Genomic DNA, 24070 nt, shown 5'->3' on the forward strand with positions numbered 1-24070 from the left:
ATTTGATTGAGAATTTGTGACTGAACCAGACAACGCTTGAGCAGTTTTTCAACGAATGGGGGGGGGGGGGAGTGTAATGTGAAAACCTCCAGAAACCTTTCCACACCGACTCAAGGATGTACAGTAACTGCTGCCAAAGGTGCATCCACTAAATACTTTGGAGGGGGGTGAACACTTATGCAAACAAGTATTTTGACTAGGAATGAACCAAATCCAGGATTCGGCTTCGGATTCAGCCGAATATTGGGCTTTTTGACAGGGTTCAGTTTCTGTCTGTGGACCGTTCAATGCAGTAGGCTGTGAGAAAGTGAAAATGGAACTGAGCAGAAAAAGTGTTGTTTGGCAGTACTTTCAGTCAAAAGAAGGCCATTCAAGTCGAGCTACATGTTCAATTTGCAATGCCGATTTCTCTCGTGGTGGCACGGATCCTAAACAACACACAACATCGCCGCTGTTAAAACATTTGCGTATGAAACATCCGAAAGAATACGAGTTGTGCAACGTTGTTTACTTCATTAATGTGTTTACTGTGTTAATGGACTGAGGATGGGAGTAGTATTCGGATTCGGCAGAATCTTAACCAGTGGATTCGGTATTCGGCCAAACCCCAAAAATCTGGATTCGGTGTATCCCTAATTTTGACACGCTTCCCCCTCTTCATCACATCACACCCAGGAAAAGGCACACTGACCAGTCTATTTGATATCAGTACGTCCCTCTGCACTTAAGTGGTACATAATGATTGCGCCACCAAACAACAGCCCCTGAGCTTTTTATTGAATGACACTCAGCTGTGTGATGGAAAACATGAGAGCTTTTCACACATAAAAGGGGGCTGACATCAGTGTAAGATACAACTACAAATTACAGAAGTGATTTAAAGTCTGTTTTGCTCTCCATATAAATAGACTGTGGGTTACAGGAGTGCTGAAACTAACTGGTTGAATGGAGAGATGAGAGCAGGCAGCAGGACAGCCCTTGGAGGGCATGGATGATCGCTCACCGCCATGATGAGTTCCAACGACTCCTGTCTGTCTCCCAGCCACCCTCGCAGGTCTCTCCCTGCACTGTGGGAGAGGCTGGGATAACTAGGTCATTATCAGGCTGAATGTGTGAGACGGCTCATCGCTGCAAATCTGTGTAACACAAATGAGGTGAGTCAGCGAGCAGGATTTGTTCCTGCCTGTCACCACAAGATATGCAATGATTTAGAAACATTTTAATCATTTCAGTGTTTTCACATTTGCCTTGCATATAACATTTTACCCAAATTTGTTTAATGAAGAACAGCAGAAGCAAAAAATGATAATCGTACTAATTGTTGACATCTGCCATCCCCAGAGACTTGTTTGTAAGAAAAAAGACCTCTATGTCCAATAACATCTGGATCAGCAACTATTTCCTTACCTTGAACCTTAATCAATTACATAAATATGTTGCAGCTTTAATCTCAATTTGGTCTGATAGTGGACTTAAACATGTATCAACATATATCCCAACATTACTTAATTGTATCTGTGCAGTGACCTTTTTTCTGCATGCTGATCTGTTTAAAAACCAAACGGACCACTGCCAGTGGTGTTAAAGGTCAGTTTAATTTGATTTACAGCATTTCATCCATATTGGTCACCCATAAAAAGTATCCTGACCAATAACATTTAAATTAGTTAAATAAAGATATATTTGAAGGTTATAAAGTCTCAGTTTCTTACTATGGTCTCTGACATGAACATAACATTTTCTGTCAGAGTTAAAGGATTTTTTTTTAGCTATTTCACAGGAGACATTTCTGTATTCATGTTTTTGTTTTCTCAGTGGTTTGAAATGGCATCCAGCAGATGTGGAACCCATTATCATTCATGTGGAGTTGTGTTTCTAGCGAGTGTTTTCTTTTGTCGAATGTAAGTCCAATTTTCACTCTTCCTTTTTGCCCTGTTTTTGGTCTCCATTCACTCATAAGGGAAATATCTGGCTCTTTAGATGCTAAACGCTCCACTATGTTCATCAGCTGATTAATGTCATTGATGGTGCTGGGCAGGTAGTGTGTCGTGGGGCTTTAGTGCTCTTTTGCTGAACACAGCTGCAGTTGGAAATGGTGCTATGAGAGCAGTGAGACTGAACCAAACAGTAAAGATGTGTGCTGCAAAACCAAAACAATAAACTGAAAGAGGCTAAAACACTCCGTGGAGCTGAGGGAACTCTTGAGTCTAGCGATAATTATCTGTGGCTACGTAACTTTGCACCTTTCACATAGAAGTATTCATGTGGTTCATTGTTAACATGAAAATATTGATAATATCTGCTTTAATGTTACATAGAAATATTTATTTTTTGAAGCTAAAACTTCAGAGTCATTAATGGTGACTCCATACAGTATGCCTCAGTTGTCACACTATGCCACAATCAAAGGAGACATAAATATGAAATGAAGTGCTGTCTACCTCAGTGGTGACTGTCAGAAGGACTCGTGAGGCTTTTTGAAATGGCAGTCATGGTAGACAGGAGGAGCTGATTGCATTTAAGAGAACGAAAAATGCTAAGAAAAACACGATGGTTCCAGGCAGTGGCACCATCATTTGAGCATGTCGGTTTTCTTAGCAGTACTTGTTGTGACTTGTGACAACAGTTTGGGAAAAGTGCATTGCATGTGTCTCCTGCTTTTCCATGTTGTAGAGGGGTGACAGCACCGTGGAAAATTTCCGCAGAAGGACAACAATGAACAAAGACAAGTGCTCACAAGAACAGAGGGTGCTGGAGGTGAAAAAGACAACAAAAAGTACAGCAGGATAAACAAAAGAGAGGAGCCAAAACTTCTTCTGTTCCACTCTTAAGATGTTATACGCCTCTGTGATATGAGAAGTGTAAATCTGTGGTTACATGCAGTGGCTCAACTGATGAAGGTGAATCTAATTTTGCTTGGTCACATATCATGAACCTCTCAAATGGTGATTATGCAGAGTACATTTTGCCAGATATGTCAGTGAGCAAAGTTTTGCCCAGGTGGTCTATTGTGTGTGTGTGTGTGTGTGTGTGTGTGTGAGACAGATGGCTCTCTGAGTACAATTACTGGTATTTTAGATAATTGTGGGTACTTGGTTGCCCTAATAATAGCTTATCTTCCTCTGTCCCTTTTTCGGTCTGTTTGTCTCCTACTTTAAAAAGAATTTCAGTGTAAAAAAAAATTAATTAAAGTCAGTATGTTTTGTATGATTTGGATTATTAAGATTCTACAGACCCCACGCTCTGCTCTCTACAGAATCTGCTTTCATTTTTGGTGTTGTAATACCACCAAATTCAAGATGTTTGTGTGTGAAATGGATCTGATTAGTTTTATACGCTTATTTAAAGTGAAGCTTGGCATCTTTTTTTCCAATACTGTTACAACTGCCAGAACTGATGCGCTACTCTGTACCTTATTATGTTTCTGTGTTTAATGTCAGTCACCACAAATGGATCATGTCATGTTGTGTTGTCTCTTTAAAGTCAACAATACTGCATAATCTCGTAGTTTTCATGGTCTTTAGGCAGAACAGAACTAGATTTCAGTCTCTGGACCACGAGAGAGGGAACACTCTGGTAATGTTTAGGGCTGAAACAATTTTGTTTTTTTTTAAAAAAAAATAATGAAATAGGCCCATTGTGCAATTTCTCACATTCAAGAATTTGAAGAAATTTTTTTAATGAACAAGTGCATTTGGTTTGCATTCAACTCTGCAGGCTTTCCTGTGTAGCTGTACCTTTACACTACCTTTTGTATTTCATACCTGTCAAATTCTATTTTAGCTGTTTTTATTTTGTCTTTAACAAAAGTTTTTAATTGTTTTTAACAGATTTTTTTGTAATTTTATGTAAAGCACTTTGAATTGCCTTGTTGCTGAAATGTGCTATACAGTATAAATATTGCTGCCTTGCATCTCTAGAAGCACATTTTCAACTGTGTGTTTGTCCTTTTGGGCCATTTTGCAGACACCTCACACCATGAAGAACATCTCTTTCCCCCTCTGTGATGGCTACTGTCTCTCTGCAACTCTGGGTGCACAGCAGTAGAAAAAAAAATACAGAATGTTTTCCAGGTACTTATCTACCCCTCTGCAGTATATCATTTGTCCTAAAGCTGACTTATTGATCGCCGTCTTGTCTTCCAATAAGGCCTCAGTGTTGTGTGTGTGTGTGTGTGTGTGTGTGTGTGTGTGTGTGTGTCAGCTGCTGTTGCCTCTGTGGCTGTATGCTGTCATATCTGCTTAAGGACAAGCGGCAAAGAAAGGCTATTTATGTAGCCTGCTTTCAGATTTTTCATGTGTTCAAGGAATTTTCAACCTTACATCCTTCAGGGTTTACAGATTAAAGACTAAACTATTCCCCTTTGCTCTGACAAATTACGGATGTAAATTTGTAATCATTTTCCCACCGTTTACCCAGCGTATGATGTTTTGAAGCAACCGTACGAAAGAGGAACAAAGCGTACACCCTATGCATAGCATTAGCATAACCCTTCCACTCCTGTGAGTTTGACGAGCCTTGGGGCCAGACAGCTTCGAACAAGCACTCTGCTTGCTTGCTTTGCTGAATCCCAGGCTGCATGCCTGTTTGCCTGGCTGTTCCCCGAGGGCCTGCCTACTCTACTGCCTGTGTTTCTGTTCGTCTGTCATGCTTCTTTAATTTACCATTGAGATATGCATTGCAAAGTTAGATGAGGAGATTGATATCTGTCTGTAGAATATGAATATTGCAAGAGCCAGAAGATGCTTAGCTTAGCTTAGCATAAAGACTGGAAAGAGGGGGGAATGGCTAGCCTTGTTCTGTCCATAGTACAAAAAAATCTTCCTACCACCACCCCTAAAACTCACTAATTAACATTCTTGTTTGTTTAATCCGTGCAAAAATCAAAGACTAAAAAGGACAAGTTGTGATTTTATGGATGGTTGTTCGCGGGGGTTTCTTTGTTGCCTGGCGACCTCAAACAAAACTCTAGGAACTCACTGCTCCAGGCTAAGAAATAGTCTGGGGCTTAACCTCCGGCAGATTATTTTTTACATTTGGACAGAGCCAGGCTAGCTGTTTCCTCCTGTTTTTAGTCTTTATGATAAGCTAAGATAACTGTCTCCTGGCTCCAGTTTCATATTTAAAGTAAACTTTGAGAGTGATATTAATCTTCTAATCTAACTCTTAGGCAAGAAAGCAAATAAGCGTGTTTCCCTGAATGTTAACTGCTCCTTTAACTGCTGACCAATCATTTTCTGTTTTTACATTCAACCAACATACAGCCTTGAGTAATAAATTAAAACTTGTGACTCGAAATAAGCTTAGAAATGAAGATTCCTGCAAGATGTTCAAATAACTGCACTGTCTTACACCAGAGATTGATGAGACAAGCTGAAACGGTAGTCTGATTCAAATAACATCACTATTTTCCAATGTGTAAAAAATGTCTGGCCGTTAGATCTGTTCATGCTCACGGTCAATATTTGGATGTGGGAGGAGGTACATTATCTCTCCAGTGTGTATTTATATGAGATTTACTCTTTAATCAGGGAGAAATGGGAACATTACCTCAGCATGTGTTTTTGTAAGGTTTTATGGACTCTCTGAGCTTTGTTCATCCTTGTTATTGTAGTTGCTATTTGTTTTGCATTCTGAACATGGACAGAGTGTTGGAGAACGTACAGCCACAGGAATCGGCAATAAAGAATACTGTGAGTAATATGATGTTTTGAGCTGTTTGTGTGGATGAGAGCCGTAAGCTGAACATGTTCCAGACATGTAATAACAGACGGGGCAACAGTTGTCCAGAGGGGCCTCTCATAAGGTACACACTTTAATTTGATTTGATTCTTCCTGATGTTTGCAACACAAGGTGCTGACTTGAAGTTAGCCTTCAAGCTGTTCATGGGCCAGAGCTCCTATAAGTCCTTATTACCTTAGAACATCCACATGTGCACTGACTGAATTGAACTTCCTTTGACCTGCAGTCCTATTTCATTTTGGGGGCTTCAATGATTTAATGCTGTGAGACTTGCGAGGGACAAAAAAAAAAGTGGTGCTATCCCAACTAGCTAGTTCCTTTTAAGGGTCAAGCTGGAAAACTGCTGGATCATACATTTCCCATGATGCAATGAGGCACTATGTCTTTTCCATAGGCTGTAAACAAGAATTCATATTAACAGTCTATGGTCTTTTCATGACCCTTCCTGTCTGGTAAACACCCATGTCTTTCAATCTGTATACCCCCAGTTTGCAAAACAGCAGGATTTATGGTTTAAATTAAAATTCTTCAAGCTCAAGCTGAGATAAACCTGACGACATCGCTATGACATTACCAGTCCAGCCAATAGCCATTTACCTTAGCTTAAAGGTACAATATGTAACATTTCTGCATTAAAATGTCTAAAAACGACTATACCTATGTTATATATTTTGTCAAGTTATGTACTTACATTATCCCAAATGTTTCCAACCATTTTCAAACCCAGAGAAATCTGTAATTTTATTTCTTAAACGGGTCGTTTCGTTTAGTCGTATTCAACCCGCGCTGGACTCGTTCATAATGAATCAGCCGTCACTCTGTGAGTAGAGAATCCAGTCTGCGGTGTAGTTCAGACACTTCACTGATAAACCAGAGATTGGCTTTATGGTCAAAGATAGTTTTTGTATAATTAACTTCAGTATCTGCCAGAGACCCCTGCTTTTAAAAGTAACGAGTAAAGTAAAAAGTTACTTTCCACAGGGGGTAACTAAGTAAAGTAATGGATTACTTTTTTAAGAAGTAACGAGTAACGAGCAAACACTACTTTTTAAAAGTAACTTCCCCAACACTGCCTGGGACGTATAGTTAACGTTAGCCTCCAGCGACTACCATTACAGCAATCGAAACCCGGCCAGCACTTAACTCCAGCGCCGGGTGCTAAGGATGCTAACAGCATTTTAATGAACCGTCGGGAAACAGACCATATCAGACCCAGGCACCCGAATCAGAACAGCGGCCATCCATAACGTTACTTCTCCATTAACGTTACCGGTGTTCGTGCTGAAAATCTCCTCCGTGCCGAAATCCTCCCCCCTTCACATTTAGCTGTCTTTACAGTTACATTTACCCGACAAAAGGTGGGTTAGGCACCAAAACGACTAGATTACAAAAAAGTGAAGGGAGAGATAATTCCGGGCAGCTGGAAGATCTTCTGCACAACAATGGCCATCGGACGTCCTCGCCGCCCCAGAGATTCCGCCAGCCATCCCAACCCGCACCCGTCTCTCAACATCGTTGAGTACCCACGCAACTTCTCAGCGTCATCAAAAGTCCTTGTTTACCATCCATTGTTTTGATTGAGAGACCCCTAGCGGCAGAAAATTACATAACTGTACGTTTAACACAATGACCAGAAATCCTACCTGCACCTCTAAGGCGCACTAATACAATACAATTACTTTGTATCTGTGTACCCCTGCGCTCTAGCTACTCCACTCTTGAAAGAGCACAGACACTGCACTCATACACATCATTATGGCATCACATCACCATTACTGTCCACACATAATATGCATGCAAAGCTCTGCGCACAATCGTTTTTTATCTCAGATCTTTATCCAAATGTTCTAGATAACCAGGTGGCAGCTCAATGTCTGCCTGACTAAATTCACCTCTTAACTGAGGTGAGAATCTCTCTTGACCAAACACCATGGCTCCAGTCCCTCCAAGGCAAAAAGAAAGGTGTCTGAGACTCTGAGTGTGTGTGAATGTGTGCTTCAGTGTGTGTCAGTGTGTTACTGATAGCTTTGGAGCCTAAATAAATATGATGTTCACTGGAGCTGCAACACAAGCCATATCTGTCTTGTCAATGTGTTGAACACACAAAGAACATTTGCAATTCATGTCTCTGCCAGGGTGTGCTGTATTTCCCATAGTCGCTGAAGCAAGAGAGTCACAACACCTCTGGGATGTGCAAATGCATCTGTGAGTGTGCTACTTAGTTAAATATGTCAAAACAGATTTAATCTTTATTTTTCAATACTTTACAGTCTGTATTTCTGAGTTATTTTCTCATGAAAAGATCTTTAAAAAAAAAAGCTGGAAAAGGATTTCATTTGAGGATTATTGACCTTTCATTCACCTCTGGGTTTTGGGCATCTCCAAAAGGAACATCCTATTGTCCCCCATTTAATGAGAGCTGACATTAAAGGAATACTTCAACATTTTGGGAAATACACTCCTTAGTCCTCATCCTAAATTGAGAAGATCGATACCTATGGTGTCAGGATTATGTCATATCTCACTAGCGATAAAACATGCTCACGAGCAAATTATATCATTTTACATGTGTAGATATAATTCTTCGCGCACCAATTCAACAATCGAGAGTTGTACAGGCAGCTGCGACCGTGAAACATAGGGAGAGGGAAAGAATTGCATCGTAAAAAAAGGAATGTATATATCCGTACAAATGTATAAACTCCAATTTTTGTACTGATTAAACAAAAGACAATTTGTTAATTAGTAAACTTTAGAGGCGCTCATAGGTGGATTTTGCTACCTTCAGACAGGTAGATGTTTACTATCTTTATTCTAAAATAAGCTAATCTGGGTATAGATTCATAGTTTACAAGCAAATATGAGAGTGGTATTAGTTATCTCATCTGGCTACCAGCAAGAAAGACAATAAGTATTTCTCAGTATTTCTCATTTCTCAATGAACTATTACTTTAATATTACTGATATAGGCAGTAGTAAAGAAGGGTAATCTGGATATAATCAGCACAACTGTCACCTCAAAGAAAGGAGCAAAATCACAATCTTACAATTTATAACTATAGCTAAACCTTTTTTGAAAAATGAATCATAGCAAAGAAAACATCAGGATACAATAAATGAGCTTAGCTGTATAACCGGGTTGATGACTCTTTGGCAACCATTAGCAGATTACACAATTTTCATAGTTTTGTCATCTTACTCTGACATTACTCTTTTCTAATGGAAATGTTTTAACAACTGCTCAATTCTAATTTCCCCCATTTTGCAAATACTACAGCAATCCTTCCCACTTTTTCTTACTCCTCTCTTTGGTACTCTCTTTCATAAATCCCTTGCCTCTCCTCTTCTTTTGAGTTTGTGTACAGCCATGGGAACTTTCAGCAGGAAGTGGAGGAGGAGGGTGGGGGGTGGCTGAGAGGCACATGATTGGCCAAGAGGCAGGAATCACTCTGACATTATTGGCTGAGAGCCTGGGAGCTGTGAGCAGAGTTCCCTCCTTATTCCAGAGAGCATCAGTGAGCAGCGGAGTGGGACTTGCTGTGTTAAGAGATGCATACCAGATCATTTAGTGTGTTTTGGTTTCTGTGACTGGGACTTTCAGAGAGCAAACAGAAGACACTGTACGGTAGCCAGGAGTGGATAATTAACATATTTCTGGAACTTTCTCAAAAAGATAAAAAAGTAAGTTTTTATATTAACCTATTTTCCTCCCCTTCACTCTAAAGTGATAACTGTAACTGTGGTACAGCAGCTCTTCTTGCTATGTGCTTAGTATTGTAGCAAAAGTGACACATCACATCGCATAAAGATTAACACATCAGTAATTGTAAGGACAGCACACAATTTGACAATGATAACAAATGCACTACCACAGTTGATCATATGATTAGAAGTTGTGTACATGCATGTGCAAGTGTGTGCACATGGGATGAGTGTTTGTGTTTGTGCACACATACTGTACATGGACATGCATGCACTTAGATGTGTACATGCACTGGATTACTGACAGTATATACTTACAATCTGTCTTTGAAGGATGTTCCTTGTGCTTTAGCGTAGGGAACGGTGCAGTGCGTCTTCACAGTGACCAACCTCATCTGCAAACTTGTCACTGCAATGCTTCGCATTGACAGAGTAGCTCAAGGACTTCACTCCCAAAATCTCCTGGTGTGACTTTCAGGCTGCAGGGTGGTGGTGGCGGTAGTCAGCTATAAATAGGCCTGCTCCCAATAGTGCTGCAGTCACACATAAATTCAGAGGGAACAAGAAATGACACAGTCATTGTTGTATTTGAGTTGGCAGAACTTTGATCTTCTATGCAGCTACAAAAAATACACAGAGTATAATCTAATAGAGTGAGAGAAAGGCAAACAGAAGATGATAGCACATGTCTGTCAGTGTGTGTGTTTGGATGAAAAGTGTTAGCATGTGTCAGAGTTTTCCTTGTTACACTGCCAAATGTGGCAGAGCAATACTCTGCAAATTTTAATTACCATAAAAATACTTTACAAGTACAACTTTGCAAATGTTGCGGTCCATACAAGGAGTGGAGCTTTGTCTTGTTATGATGTGTACTCACTGAAACACAGGAAGAGTGAGTTTAAAAGGTGACATCATATCATTACACACAAATTAAACCCAGGAGGATTTCATGTTGATCCAGCTGACCATCTGACAAACATATGGACCTGTTTATGTTTCATATCCCAGCTCCCCTCTTAGGTGGAGACGGAAATGGCATTGTTATAAAGTTTGTTCCATAGAAAAAGCAGCTTGCCATGATAGCTCTTCAGTCCACATTTTCATTTTACTTAGTATGAAGCCAATTAAAGATAAAAAGTTAAAAGTTGTGCATATGACATCAACTAAAAAAATGTATCCAAACAAGCTGCTGTCTCCTGTCCTTAGTTGCTTCAAAGCAGGGGGCTCAGCCTGCTGTTTCTAATATCTGTCAGCCTACTTGTCTCAGAGCTCCTTAATTGCAGTGTAGAACACACAGAGCCTTGTGTTGTACCTGACCTCTACTATGCAAATATACTGTATACTGTCAGACTGCCAGCCAGCACTGAACTCCACCTCCACGTGGATGAGTCCGTGAGATTTGAGCAGAACACTAAGCCCATTGTTTCACCTGTACATCACCTGAGTGCTGAGATAAAGGCTGGAGACTGACCTTTATGACAGGGGTGTCCGTGCTCTCCTCCTCACTTCTAGTTCTGTGATGAAGCATCTACTGTGCAGAGATAAGACCAAGTCAGATTAGGCTAAATAATGGATGGCTGCGCTGACTCGAGAATAACTTTAAAACCACACAACATCAGAGAAAATTATTATGGAGCACATGCTATAACTTTATTCTCACAAACCTCTGTATCCTTGTTGTTATGTTCCCCTAAGTCTCATTTCTGAATGAGTATTGCTGCTTGCCAGTGTGAGTGAATAAGAGCACAGAGTAATGAGGTTGGCTCGATGTACTCTGTGTGTACTGTACAGGGACAAAAAGCACCATCTGTCTTCTGAAGGAGGATCTCTGCAGGGGTGTGTGTCTGAATGTACGCGCACAAATCTTCCACTGGCTTCACTGACGATATTCTGTAAGACGCAAACTTTAAGTGACAATGTTGACCCAAGTGATTATTAGACTTTTTTGTATTCAGATGGCTGTTAGTGGGACCAACTATGTGATATAGTATGGGATTTAGCTTTTATGAGTTTCCAGAGGTGAAGGGTCAGGGTTCAAGCAACAGTGGAGGACTGCAGTGTTTGGTGCCAACAAAGTCAAATGTCACAGGTTTCCCTGAGCCATTCTTGGCATTTCATGAGTGGGGGTTAATGGAAACATTTTATAATTTGCTTCCCAAAGCATATTCATTACTGTAATAAAGGCAGTGTTTGTTTTCTTCGGTTTTTCTGGAGAAGGAGAGTATGCAAAAGTCCTCTAAATCTCTTGTGCAGAGGCACTGTAATATGCATATATACACAGACATACATACATAAACACATACAAACCAATGCCAAAAGCATTTAAGTATCTTTTTTTATTGGAAATTCCGTTCCCATAACAATGAGCAGGGACGTCTCTGTGTACTTAGGACTTTTAGAGGCCATCCTGGGACTTTGCTGGTCTATCTAGCTTCAGTAACATTTACTGGGCCGGGTAGTTGATTGTAAAAGTCCAGTCCTTTTAAAGAGATGCTTGAAAGGTTATTTTCATCAATTACTTTTACATCTGTTTTTAACTTTAAAGTGACAGGAAACATGTTTTGTAATCAAGAATGGTTTGTTGCTAAGGTAAAAGATATTCTCTGCTTCCAGATGTTTGGCAATATTGTCATGAGTCCTGTGACGAATGTGCTGGTTAATATTAAATTCAAGGTGTGTGACTTTTTGGACTTTTAATGGACTCTGTTCCCCTTGCACACCCTTAAAAGGCAGCACCAGAAGTAAACGACGCTGTGGAGAGAAATAGATGGCAACTATGATTTAAAAACGGGAATAATAAAAAAAAAAAAAAAACATTTTCATTTTCACTTTTTCCGGAGTCTGTATTACCGAGGGTCAGCGGCACTGCGACCGGGCTCTGGAGCACCGGAGCCGGCTTGGAAGCCGATGAAGGATCGGCGGTGCCCCATACTGTATCTATGGCAACCAAACTTCACTGGTGAGACAAACGTGTGACGGTCAGGAAGATGTTTTGGCAGGGGGAAAAAATGTAACGAAAATGTAACGTAACGTTGTAGAAATGTAGTGGAGTAGAAAGTATAGATAATTGCTGCAAAATCTAACGAAGTAAAAGTCAAAAGTATGCACTATTGATTCTACTTAAGTAAAGTACAGATACGTGAAAAATGTACTTAAGTACAGTAACAAAGTATTTGTACTTCGTTACATTCCACCACTGGAGCCAATAAACACTGACCTTCAGCACAGCTGGATGGTATCAAGGGAACCATAACACAACGTCTTACTATCAAGCCAGAGATATAGTCTTTAATTGACGTCATGTACAACAATATACGTAGGGACTGACGAAACAGATGACGAGGATCTCTGCAGCAGCATCTGTGTGTGATGACTGTTACGTTAGGCAGGAAGAATGACCTCCAAGGGACATGAGAGAGGAGAAGAAGAAGAGAGAAACAGCTGGGGCCTCGAGTAACTTCCCTTTCCCCTTGTTACACTGGAAGTCCTGTCATTGTGTTTGTTAGCTTCTTTAGTCTTCTTACAGACACACAGCAGCTAGTAATCTGGGATCTGCCTGGATTGTGGAGGGAATAGGTGGGAGGTGCTTGATAATGTCTCGAGAGAGTGATGGTATGCGCTGGTCATCTTTTGGTCATCTCTCACACGGCACATCCTGGTGCTTTGTTTAACGAATAGAGAATACTTTGTTTTCCTGCACTGCAGTAAAACTTTCCGTAAACAATGGTTGACATTTTCGATGTTTAGACTGGGTCAAGGCATGTTGCTCTTAAAAACATGAGATGTAGACAGAAGATTGCGTTGTGCTTCTACAGACTGCAACAAACTTTTTCCTTGAAATCCAACTCCTTTGTTTTGTTTTTTCACTTATGCTCTCGCAGTGACACACACAAACACAGGGAGTGAGTCTGTCCAACACTATCAGACCAGGACAGTATCACAAACAAGAGTGAAAAAAATGAACACCACTTTCAACAGTTTGAGAGTTGAGCAGGACAGTGAAATGGGTGCATTTAGCACTAAATGATGTTCCAGCCCCACGACAGCGTCTCCAACAGAGAGTCAAGCAACTGGATAGTGTTGCACTGTAACATATCAACACTGAGAAGTGATTGCAGTGCTTGGGGTAAGCACACACCGCAGAGTAATTGGATTTAAGTGCCTTTGACGGCTCGTGTTTGTGCAAGGAAGGGATAAATAAACATAAGGGTTGCGATTTCTTTCCTGCAACAGGGCCAAAAAGGACTTGCTTGAGCTTACTTCTGATATTTGCATTGAGTCTTCACCTTCCTCTGAATTAGATTATCCACAAGGTATATGCTTTCTTGCCAGTAGAGACGGCTTGCCAGTTGGCAAGAGTTATATTATAACAAGGGCATTTGGTCAGGTGTATTTATCAGCTCATGGCCCTGATAAGAGCCCTGCTTGGTGTAGGACACTGTGAATGGAGTGAAGCCAGCTAGCTAACATTAAATCAGGCAGGCTTTGCTTGCACTGCTACACTCGCATGTAAAACATTCTATTCTCTGAAACACATATCATGCACTTGTTTCAATAAGATAGTTATTTAAAGCTATAGTTTGAGTTTCTGTCGCCCCCATGAGGAATTCTAAGTAATGACAACAACGCTGTTGGCGCATCCACGACGCAAGCCTTGGGTGATTGCGCACCACCCCCACCCTTCCTCCGTGCAGTTGCTAGTAGCGTTTAATTTATCCCGTCAAATCAAGGAGGCCACGGAGGATTTAGAAAACATGATGGACTCTTTAGAAGAGGTAATTATCTTGTAATTTGTATGTCCTCTTCGAGCTTCTGCGCATGAATGTTACCTGACTACACCATTTTGTAAAATTGCCATACTGAGAAATAGTGTTTTGTGGAGCTGATAGGCTTAATTAGCTTTGTATCAACTCATTTGGCAATGGCTTGAATGAAACGGACGTTACATTAATATAGAATAGTTGTGCACTATAGCTTTAAACAAATGATGCTCTGCCCACTCTTTCACTCTGCCAAACTGGCTTGGGAGCAGTCCAATCATGTTGCATCAGGATAGGTTTGGGAAAAATAATCATGTTTTCACTGTGCTTTTCACTGTTGCAGAATTTAATTATGTTTCTCCTATGTTTCTTCATACCCCACCTGAGTTAAGGTGGGGTATACTCCAAAAGAACTAGCTTGTACAGCGTGTACACATCAAGAGGCAAAAGTGTTTGAAGGCAGGTAGAAAAGCCTGCTGTCATGGAAAGGGACAAGATGCGATAATTATTTAAAGATGGGGGGATGGCAGGTTAACACTGTGTTATGATGCTGGAGTGCAGTGTCTTATGGAATATCATTCATATTGAGATTCAGAAAAACTTGATTGTCCATCACAAGGTAGCGGACATTTGTCTTTGATGTGACTTGTGAGTAAAGACAAAACAAACAAACAAATAGACATGCTGTATTATGAGTATGAATTTGGTTTTGCAGCATATTCGCATATTTTTGGAGCGGGTTTCGCTTTTGACTTACTGTAAACTTGGATCAGGAATGAAGGTGATATTGTAAATTGGCTGCAGCCCATTCACACAATATTTTTCCATCATAACAAGTATTGGCTTCATGGGAAACACAACATGGTTTGCTTCACACAATGTCACATTCATATTTTCATATTCCTCTAATCATCAGACAAATGTTTTAACTTAAAATCAATAGGTTAGTGTGACAGCTTGCTTTATCTTTTACAACATCATCTTACTATAAATCGAGGACCCTCTGTCCGCTTCCTGGGTACCCAATGAACATGGGGTTTGGAATTTGGAGCAGTTTGTAAAGCGTTGGATATCAAACAAAAGACAGACATTATATGTGTTAAGCTGCTGTGAACTGTAAATTCACCACTTCTAAGCAGACGGCAGAAGATAACGTCATCTCGGAGCTGACCGGGCAAATAGAGCTCTCTTCCTTTGTCTCACTTAGAATAGGTTGTAAGTAAGTGTGCTAACTTGTAACACCAATAACATTACCTCTGCTAATTAAATCCATACTTTAACGTTACTTTATAACCGTCAAGCCACTAAGCCTGTTTGGAAATGAATACCTCTGTTGAAGTGTTAAAGTGCCCATATTATGAAAAAATTACTTTTTCTGGGATTTGGGGTGTTATGTTGTGTCTCTGGTGCGTGTCAGGACAAAAAAGCAAGAACATATACACCGCACCCATGACGCTGTGACAGCACCCCCCCCCCCCATTTTTTTGTAGGGGGGCTCTCCCTAGGTGGGTCCGGGGGTATGCCCCCCCGGGACATTTTTTTGAAAAATAAACCATTAAATGGCACTTTCTGGAGAGCTTTGTGCAAAGAAATGGAGAAATTGAGTCTTACATGATATGTGCAAAACTGCAAGGTTAAGAGCCTATACTTTGCATTGTTGTAGTATCAACAGGTATTAGGGCATTTAGCATTTACATTACTGTTAATCAGTCATTACTTGATTACACATTGCATTACCTTGTTATAATATAAATAATGTGCCACATGAAGAGACAGTGCAGCATATGACAGTAGCAACAGCTGAGAAGATTTGGGTCTGTGGTGACCAGGTCCACCTCACACAAACTTCCTTCTCCCATTCTCTCTCCTTACTACCACACCCACACACACACACACACCCACACCCACACAGCCCTGGCACTGTAGCCACACCCGCCCACATTACCACGCCCATGCAGCCCCACCCACGGACATTTACGGATTTTTAAACATTTAATGTAACTGGCAAACAATGCTTTCTACTTTTTAAAGAGCACAAGTTTATAACAAATTTTTATTTATGCCGTTTGTATGCTGTTACTGTTATTCTATACAGTATGTAGGTATGTAGTATGTATGTTGTCACTGTCTGTTCGATTGTCTGTGTTTCTCTCTGTTGACACTGTACATATTGTCTGTCTGGTTCTCCATCTTTTCATCCGTTTTAACTAGGGCTGTCAAAATAACGCGTTAATTATTATTCTTTAATGTCACCAACTGTTGTTTAGTACCCTTTTTTTTCTTTTCTTTTTTTTACTTTCTTAAAAAGTATCGGTTCAGGCACCGTTAATTGTGTATGTGATTAATTTCGATCACAGAGAATGTAATTAATTAGATTACATTTTTTAATCGATTGACAGCCCTAGTTTTAACTCTACCTCTGCAATTTAAATGTTTTTTATGGCTGTCTGTGATTATACTTCAGGGTTTTTCCTTGCTTAGAATTTGTCTTTGCGGGAACACACAAAGCAGGGGGGTCGGGGGGGGTCAAAATTTTGAGGGTAAAAGACTTCAATTCCTGCATTCTGATACATTTTTAGGCACCAATTTATGGTAAAAATGTCAATATTTATTGCAAGGAAATCACAAAATTCTGGTGGCAGGTAACAATTCAAAATACAAAATATAATGGAAAATTATTATATTCAGTAGTCCAGTAAGGGGGCTTTCACATCCGGGACATGGCCCGGATACAACAACACTTGACCCTAAAGACCAGTTGTTTGTAGGATTGACTTAGTTCAGGATTGACTTAATCAGTGATGTTGAATATAGCCTACAGTGTAACGGACCACCACAGTTCATACATGTGAACCGCGGATTAATTGCAGAGTTTAACTTACATAGTGTAAAACTACTACGTGAATGGGACACAGCAGAAAGACGGAGTAGAGCGACGCTGCTTGTTCAGGGTTTTCATGTGTACTCCTATAGGCCTACACTTCGCATCAGGCGTTAAAACCAACTGTACCGAATTAGACTACTATTTAACGCGATAACGAGACGTTTTTAACCACTAATGAAACTGTCTCAATTTAATACTGATGCCGTCAGACGGCCACGCGGACAGACAGCAGTCGGAGTTCCGGCAGAGATCTGCGCCCGTCAGCAGCGGCTTCTCACTGTGCAGCTGGTCCCCCAGAGCAGCATGATCACCGGGAGGGTCCAGCCTGAACCCTGCAAACAGAGATCCCGTTTGAAGGTGACAAGCTTGATTTTGACTGAAGGTCCCAATTTAAGTAACCTCTGATCGGGTCGTAGTAAATTAAGTACCCTAAGTTTAAGATTAGGTGTTGGTCATTCTCAACACCTTTCTACTAGGGCTGAACGATTAATTGCATTTACAATAATATCGCGATATGTTAAAACGCGATTTCCTAATCGCAAAGGCTGCGATTTGGTCACATGACTCGCGAGAACAAATCAGTCTGCACTCCGCAGAGAAAGCATCAACTTAGCATGCTAACGCTACACTGTACCTTGAGCTGATTTCTGTCATTCAAACAACTCTGAGTTGTAGTTTAAAACTTTTACAGCCATTTTAATAAAATGAAGGGTTTTTCTGGCTCGAGTCCATACGTGCAGTTAATGGATACAGGCACGCAGAACTGAAGGCTCGGCTGGCAACGATTAGCTCTGATTAGCGGTTAGCTCCGTTATAAAGATATGAAGTAGAGGAGCTGCCACTGAGATGGGTAACAACCAGACTCTGATAAATGACGTTCAGGGAGCTTTCACAGCAGCGTGGCCGCGGTGTTTCAACAGTTTTATTAGTACAGTTAATCCCACGGCAAGAACACCAGCAACTAGCCAACGCAACAATAGCCTCTCTGAACAAGTGCACACGGCAGCACGCAACTTCACGAGGGGGAGGGGCTGGAGGCAGCTCCTCGCTGTGCACTGTAAAAAACTACACTGTTGACACTGTGTGTGTGTGTGTGTGTGTGTGTGTGTGTGTGTGTATATATATATATATATATATATATATATATTTCCCGGCTCAACACTAAGTTAGTGTGGGCCACTGTTGTGAAGAGTGAGGAATAGTGGACCCAAACGCAGAGAGAGAGAGGCAGGCAGGAGCAGCGTTGAAACTCAAAGATTTATTTCCACCAAAGAACAAAAACAAATCTAGGGAGTCCTGTGAGCTGCAGGCAAAAACCAAAACCGGGGAGAAAAAGGAGACACAGAAAACTGACTGACACAGACACACAAACTGACACAAGGGGATACAAAATGATCTGACAAGAGACAAAGGGAACACAGGGGTTAAATACAAGAGGTAATGAACAAATGAGGGACAGGTGACACGACAGGTGAAACACATCAGGGCGGGGCAGGACAATCAACAAAGGCAAAAAGTAAAACTAGACATGACAGGACAGAAAACAGACTATCAAAATAAAACAGGAAACAGGAACCACTGACAAAAAACCTGAAATCAACTAAACACAAACTTGACAACACAGAATACAGAATACAGGAATAAACCAAAAAATATACAATAAACCAGGAGATAACTAAACAGAAATATACAGAATATACAAACACAGGAAACATGCACAAATAAACAATAAAGACAACAGAAATGAACAAACTGGAACAGAAATATCCCTAAACCGTGACAGGCCACTACCTCTGTGATATGATATGATATGAAGACATGAGTCAGAGGCACAAAAAACGTTGACAGCAAAGACCGGTCATTATGTTTACCAATACCCCATGCTGTTTTGAGTGAGATACTGGTTTCTGAATGTGTCCTGCCTTCAGTCTCCAGGTGAGCTGTTCAAAATCTGCACGGCTTTCTACGTAACTAGCTGAAACGAGGGGGCTAGGGGGCTAACCGTTAGCATGCTAGCTTGTTCTCAATGGCAAAACAATGCTACAACACACAAATTCACCCTAATCTACAAAATAAATTGTATAGAACTACTTACATGTCCCTGTTCTGCAGGTATTCCACGCAAAGTTGGAAGTGTGCCCTCGTTCAGAAGAAGTCTCCCGGGTAATCCTGCCTTGTACAGGCCAAAGTTGGAGAACCAGCTAGCTACGTCATGTAAACCTTACCTAGCTACTGCGCATGTGCAACTGCCAACAAAGACGTTACAGAAGTTGAGAGGTCTCACTCTGTAGCTAAAACAGAAACCTGAACACAGGGTGAAAAGAGGAGCTGCAGCAATGTGCAGTACAACAAAAATATTGTGTTTTTTGAAAATTAAACCATGTAAACCTATTCTGATACAATCTCAAATTACAATTATGAACCTGAAAATGAGCATAATATGTGATAATAATGGCCACTTTAAATTCGTTAACAATAACAAGCCGGCTCCGGCAATGTGAGTCCGTCTAAAACGCTGCATATCCAGTCAACACAACGAAGTACTCCTGGCCTCTAGGGGGAGTGCTATATATAAGTGGAACAGAGAGAGAGAGAGAGAGAGAGAGAGAGAGAGAGAGACCAGACGACTGTGTTTGATTTTGAAGCAGTGCAAAAAGCGGAGTAAGGGTCGTCCACACCAATAACGATACCTATAGTTTTAAAAATTGTTCAAACTCAAGTGGATGGCAGAATCCACACCACAACTTGGATTATCATACTTTTGGTGATGTGTCAGTGTTTTTGTTTAGGTACTGTGCACAGCTCTGACCCCCTGCCTGGTTGACCTCATCCCTGGCTTTCTGCAACTCTGTGCATGGCGGTGGCGGCAGCACAGAGGTCTGCTAGTAGACAATTACCTTATTTTTAGGTTTATAAAATGTAGCTAAGTTCATATAGGATATTAGTGACATTCTTGCAATCTTATGTTGCAATGTATGCTTCTATTAGTGTATACCGGTATGTGCTTTGCGACACTTATCGTTTATCAGTGTGGATGCTCACATCTTTATCGTTTTGGTGTGGATGCCCCGAACAGTCTATATGTTCAGCTGATTGAGCCATGGTCGGCCACCGTAATAAACAGATGTGAGATGAGACTTCACTGCACACGGATATACACAAAATGTTCTCTTGAAATGAGTTTTCCCTCTTCCTTGTTTCATTTGTCTGCTGGTTCAAACTAGAAAAATGCTCTCTGTAGTAAAACGTCACTCTCTATTTTGCTTTCTCACTCCTACTCTCTGTTTCTCTCACCATAGTGGGCAGTGTTTGGGAGTAATGGAATACATGTATCGGCGTTACATATTCAGAATACAAATTATGAGTAACTGTATTCCGTTACAGTTACAATTTAAAGGACAATTCTGGTGCAAAACGAACCTAGGAGTTAATAACAGATGTGTACCCACTCGATCGCTCTCTGGGACATGTTTTCATGCTAATCGAATGTGTTTGTAGCTTGAAAAAAGCTAGCGCGGACCGCTGATTAGCTTACAACACTGTATTCTGGGCACAGGGAAAGTAAAAACAAATCACTTATTATACCACTAAAAAGGCTCAAAATATCACCACACTTCAACGGTAGCATAATGAGGGTCCCTAAATGTTAACCGAAGCATTGAGAACATTGTAAGTGTACAGACAGTTTATTAAAAAGACAGATTATAAAGACAGTCGCATTCTCGTATACAGGCGGCCGCCGTCTTGGGAGCTACTGTCTTTCTAAACACAACAGAATAGGCCTGTTTAGTAAGCAGGATTTGATGGCCGCATTCCTATATTTATAAAATGCAATTCAATGTGGAAGTAATCCAAGTATTCAGAATACGTTACTCAGATTGAGTAATGTAATGGAATACGTTACAAATTACATTTTTGACCATATATTCTGTATTCTGTAATGGAATACGTTTTGAAAGTATCCTTCCCAACACTGACAGTGGGTGGAAGAGTATTCGGTAGAGTTTCAGGGTCTAATTCCACGTGACCATCTAAGGATGTTGGCTCACAAGCCTCAGGCAGACCTAAATTAATCTCATATCTTATAACATGTTGAGCTGTAACATAGAGATGTGTTTGCACTCAGCTCTGTCTCATAAATCAGTCAAACAAATGATCAAGTTATGTAGTAGCAGGGCTTTAAACCATGTACCGAATTCAATTCAATGGAGATGTTACATTTTATATTTGAACTATGTGCTGTGTTGCATACTAAGGTCATCTGTTATGGTGTTAGTGACGTTTCTACTGAAATAAGCTTATGTGAAGTTTAGTGCACTACATCATTGGCTTGTTAAAAAAACCTAGGGTGAAATAAGGGTTGTCTTTACATTATATCCTCCAGTGTAAATAGCTGAGGGGAATCAAGAGTTTGTGATAAATCTGTTCTGCCATTTTACTTTGACTCTTAATCATCCAGAAGACACTGACTACCCTGCTCATCCCTAATTAATAGGAAATGTTTTTTCTGGATGAATAAATAGAGTATAAGCATATCTGCTGGAAAATATTTGGTTTTATGGTTGTCTGTTATTACATAGACAAGATGCCATCATTTCTCTGTGGTTTGATGCTGCTTCAAACTGTCAAATCTGATCATTGCAGGGGTTCACTGGAGAAACCAGCCCTTTCATCATTACAAATTTCTGCCGCTGGAATTTTTTTATAAAAACAAGATTACAGATATGCAATCAGCTTTCTGGCTCTCCTCATACAATCTAAGGCCAAGCTAAACCCCAGGCGTTCTTTACATAACATGAAGAGAAATCAGAAACAACATATCACCTCTGAGCGGCAGAGTGTTTGCAGTCCTTTCCTTAGCTGATTGGTTTGTCTGCTTTGCTTACCTTAACCCAGTGTAAAAGTCACACAAACTGCCCAGGGGAGAGAGCTCCTCCACTGGCAAAAACATTCACTACACGCACTATCATTGCTGTGAATCATACCTTAACTGATTTTAACCGCCATATGTGCATTTGTGCTAGAATGCGGTTGGAGTGAAGTTTGCTTAGGCTCATACTGGAGAGCAAACTTTGAACATAGCATTCTTATCATGTGAGGGTCTCTAAGGACAAAAATAGATACACTAAAACACTTTTCTGCCCTCTCTATGCACAACAAAGAAAAGACACCTTCAATATAGGTTGAAGACAGTAGCTGGTCTTTGAAGTCTTCACTGGAAGAAAGAAACCTACGACATTTCTGAATGTAGGCTTACCAGTGGCTAACGTTAGTAAGTCAGCTAAGAACGTAACGTTAGCTAATTACACAACTTAGCTACCTAGCTAGTTAGCTGGAGGCCTCCCATACCTCCAACCACTGTGTCAAGCAACACATCTCGGACCAGTCTGATGAAATTGATGTGAACCCTTCTTCAAACTCCGGTAAGTCAGCGAACAAGCAAACACCCCAAATGCCAAAGTTACTGGGATTAGTAACATTAACGACTAGCTAGCTAGCTAGCTAAGTGTAATGAAACGTTATACTAAATTTGAAAAGAAATTGTGTTAAAGTTACTTACTAAAATAAGTCACATTACTGTAACATGTTTATAAACACTGCACAGAGTCCACAAGACTAAAATTAAAAAAGAAAAATATAACGTTAGCACCACAGTAACGTTAAAGTAACTGTATTAGCAACAAAAAAGCCTCATATTGTAATAGCTAAAGTTAGCTTGTTTAGAACTAGCTAACGCTAAACTGATTGTAAAAACTACATTAATAAATTACAAATCAACAATGACATAACAGCTATGATTAAAAGAGTAGCCTACCTACAGATGATACAACAAGGGTATTTGAGGAGTAGAAAGATGCATGTCAACATAAGTAGAAAGATGCATGTCAACATAACAATGTCCGTTAAACTGCTATAGAGTTGAGAGTGCAACGTGCAAAAATAATTTAAATAGAGAGGATGACGTTGTATGGATAGTTATACAGTAGTTTTCTGTATTTAGAATAAATATATCATACTTTGTAAAAGTCTGGGTGCTCTGTAGGCTACTGTGTGTGGCGTGTGCACTCGCATGGAGGAAAATTCTGCCCTCCAAAATATTGTGGGAGAGAAAAGGTGTAACACTGACATGGCAGATAAGAGCCATACGCACACATACACACACACATATATATATATATATATATATATGTGTGTGTGTGTGTATGTGTGTGTGTGTGTGTGTCAAACTTGATATAAGACTGTCTGCTGTGAGCTTCACAATAAGCAACACTACATTGAAAGGTAAATCAGACTTTGGCCTAGATAGATGATGACACTGCTGTGAAATCATTACATTTTCCAGTTTGACTTACAGTACAGTATATGAAATAAGTGTAAGGCTGCTCCTCATCATGTTTAAAAAAATGTCCCCAACATAAATGCATCTCGTCTTTGTATCTGTGTTTAGTTTGGTGTATTTTCCCAAGCTTTTGTTAACATATGGAAAAGGACTGCAGGGCACCACGCATTAATTACGCTGCCAGTCATTCTCTTAACTAGCTGGGTTGTTGGGGCAGAAACCACTAGTACTGGGTTTGCGATCTTGGCATTAAGTAGCATTGCTGTGTTCAGTCAGTCATCAGTGTCCCCATGAGAGAGATGCAGGCTGAGATTCGCCTCACCACTGCATGCCTGCTGTTTTCTGCTGGACTGTACAGAGAGGAGTGAGTCATCCACAGCTCTGCAGGGCCTGCTTCTTCCTAGGGTCAGTGATGTCATTTGACTGTAGTGGGCCATGTGTATGAGAGAAATGAGATAGTAGACAATGCCTTGTGTGTGTTTTTGTAACAGGGATGGAAAAAGAGGCTCTTGGTTCTGGATAAAAAGAAAAACGCTAGAAATGCTTATAATTGTGCATTTTTATATCAGCAGAACTCTAATGGATGGGTGTAGCCTACAGTATAGTGACAGCTGGTATGTAAACAACGTATACCTAGTATG

General features: G+C 40.5%; 1 protein-coding gene and 1 long non-coding RNA gene across 3 annotated transcripts in view; one reads left to right on the forward strand and one right to left on the reverse strand.

Moving 5' to 3' along the window:
• Positions 1–742: 742 nt before the first annotated feature.
• On the reverse strand, positions 743–23134 carry LOC116056775. Of its 2 annotated transcripts, XR_004106662.1 has the most exons (5): positions 22410–22485; positions 19315–19318; positions 10917–10976; positions 9764–9978; positions 743–1136 (listed from the first exon to the last, which is right to left on the reverse strand). It is a non-coding gene; the product is annotated as an uncharacterized LOC116056775 (long non-coding RNA). The 2 variants fall into 2 exon arrangements; XR_004106663.2 differs by lacking the exons at positions 19315–19318; positions 22410–22485 and adding an exon at positions 22905–23134.
• Positions 22431–24070, forward strand: part of pde4d (phosphodiesterase 4D, cAMP-specific) — a 202479-nt gene continuing 200839 nt past the window's right edge. The window contains exon 1 of the mRNA XM_031309094.2: positions 22431–22512. The gene's annotated coding sequence lies outside the window, so the exon portion shown is untranslated. The remainder of the gene's footprint in view (positions 22513–24070) is intronic.

This window comes from Sander lucioperca, chromosome 2 (assembly GCF_008315115.2).
Source record: "Sander lucioperca isolate FBNREF2018 chromosome 2, SLUC_FBN_1.2, whole genome shotgun sequence".
Lineage (NCBI taxonomy): Eukaryota > Metazoa > Chordata > Actinopteri > Perciformes > Percidae > Sander > Sander lucioperca.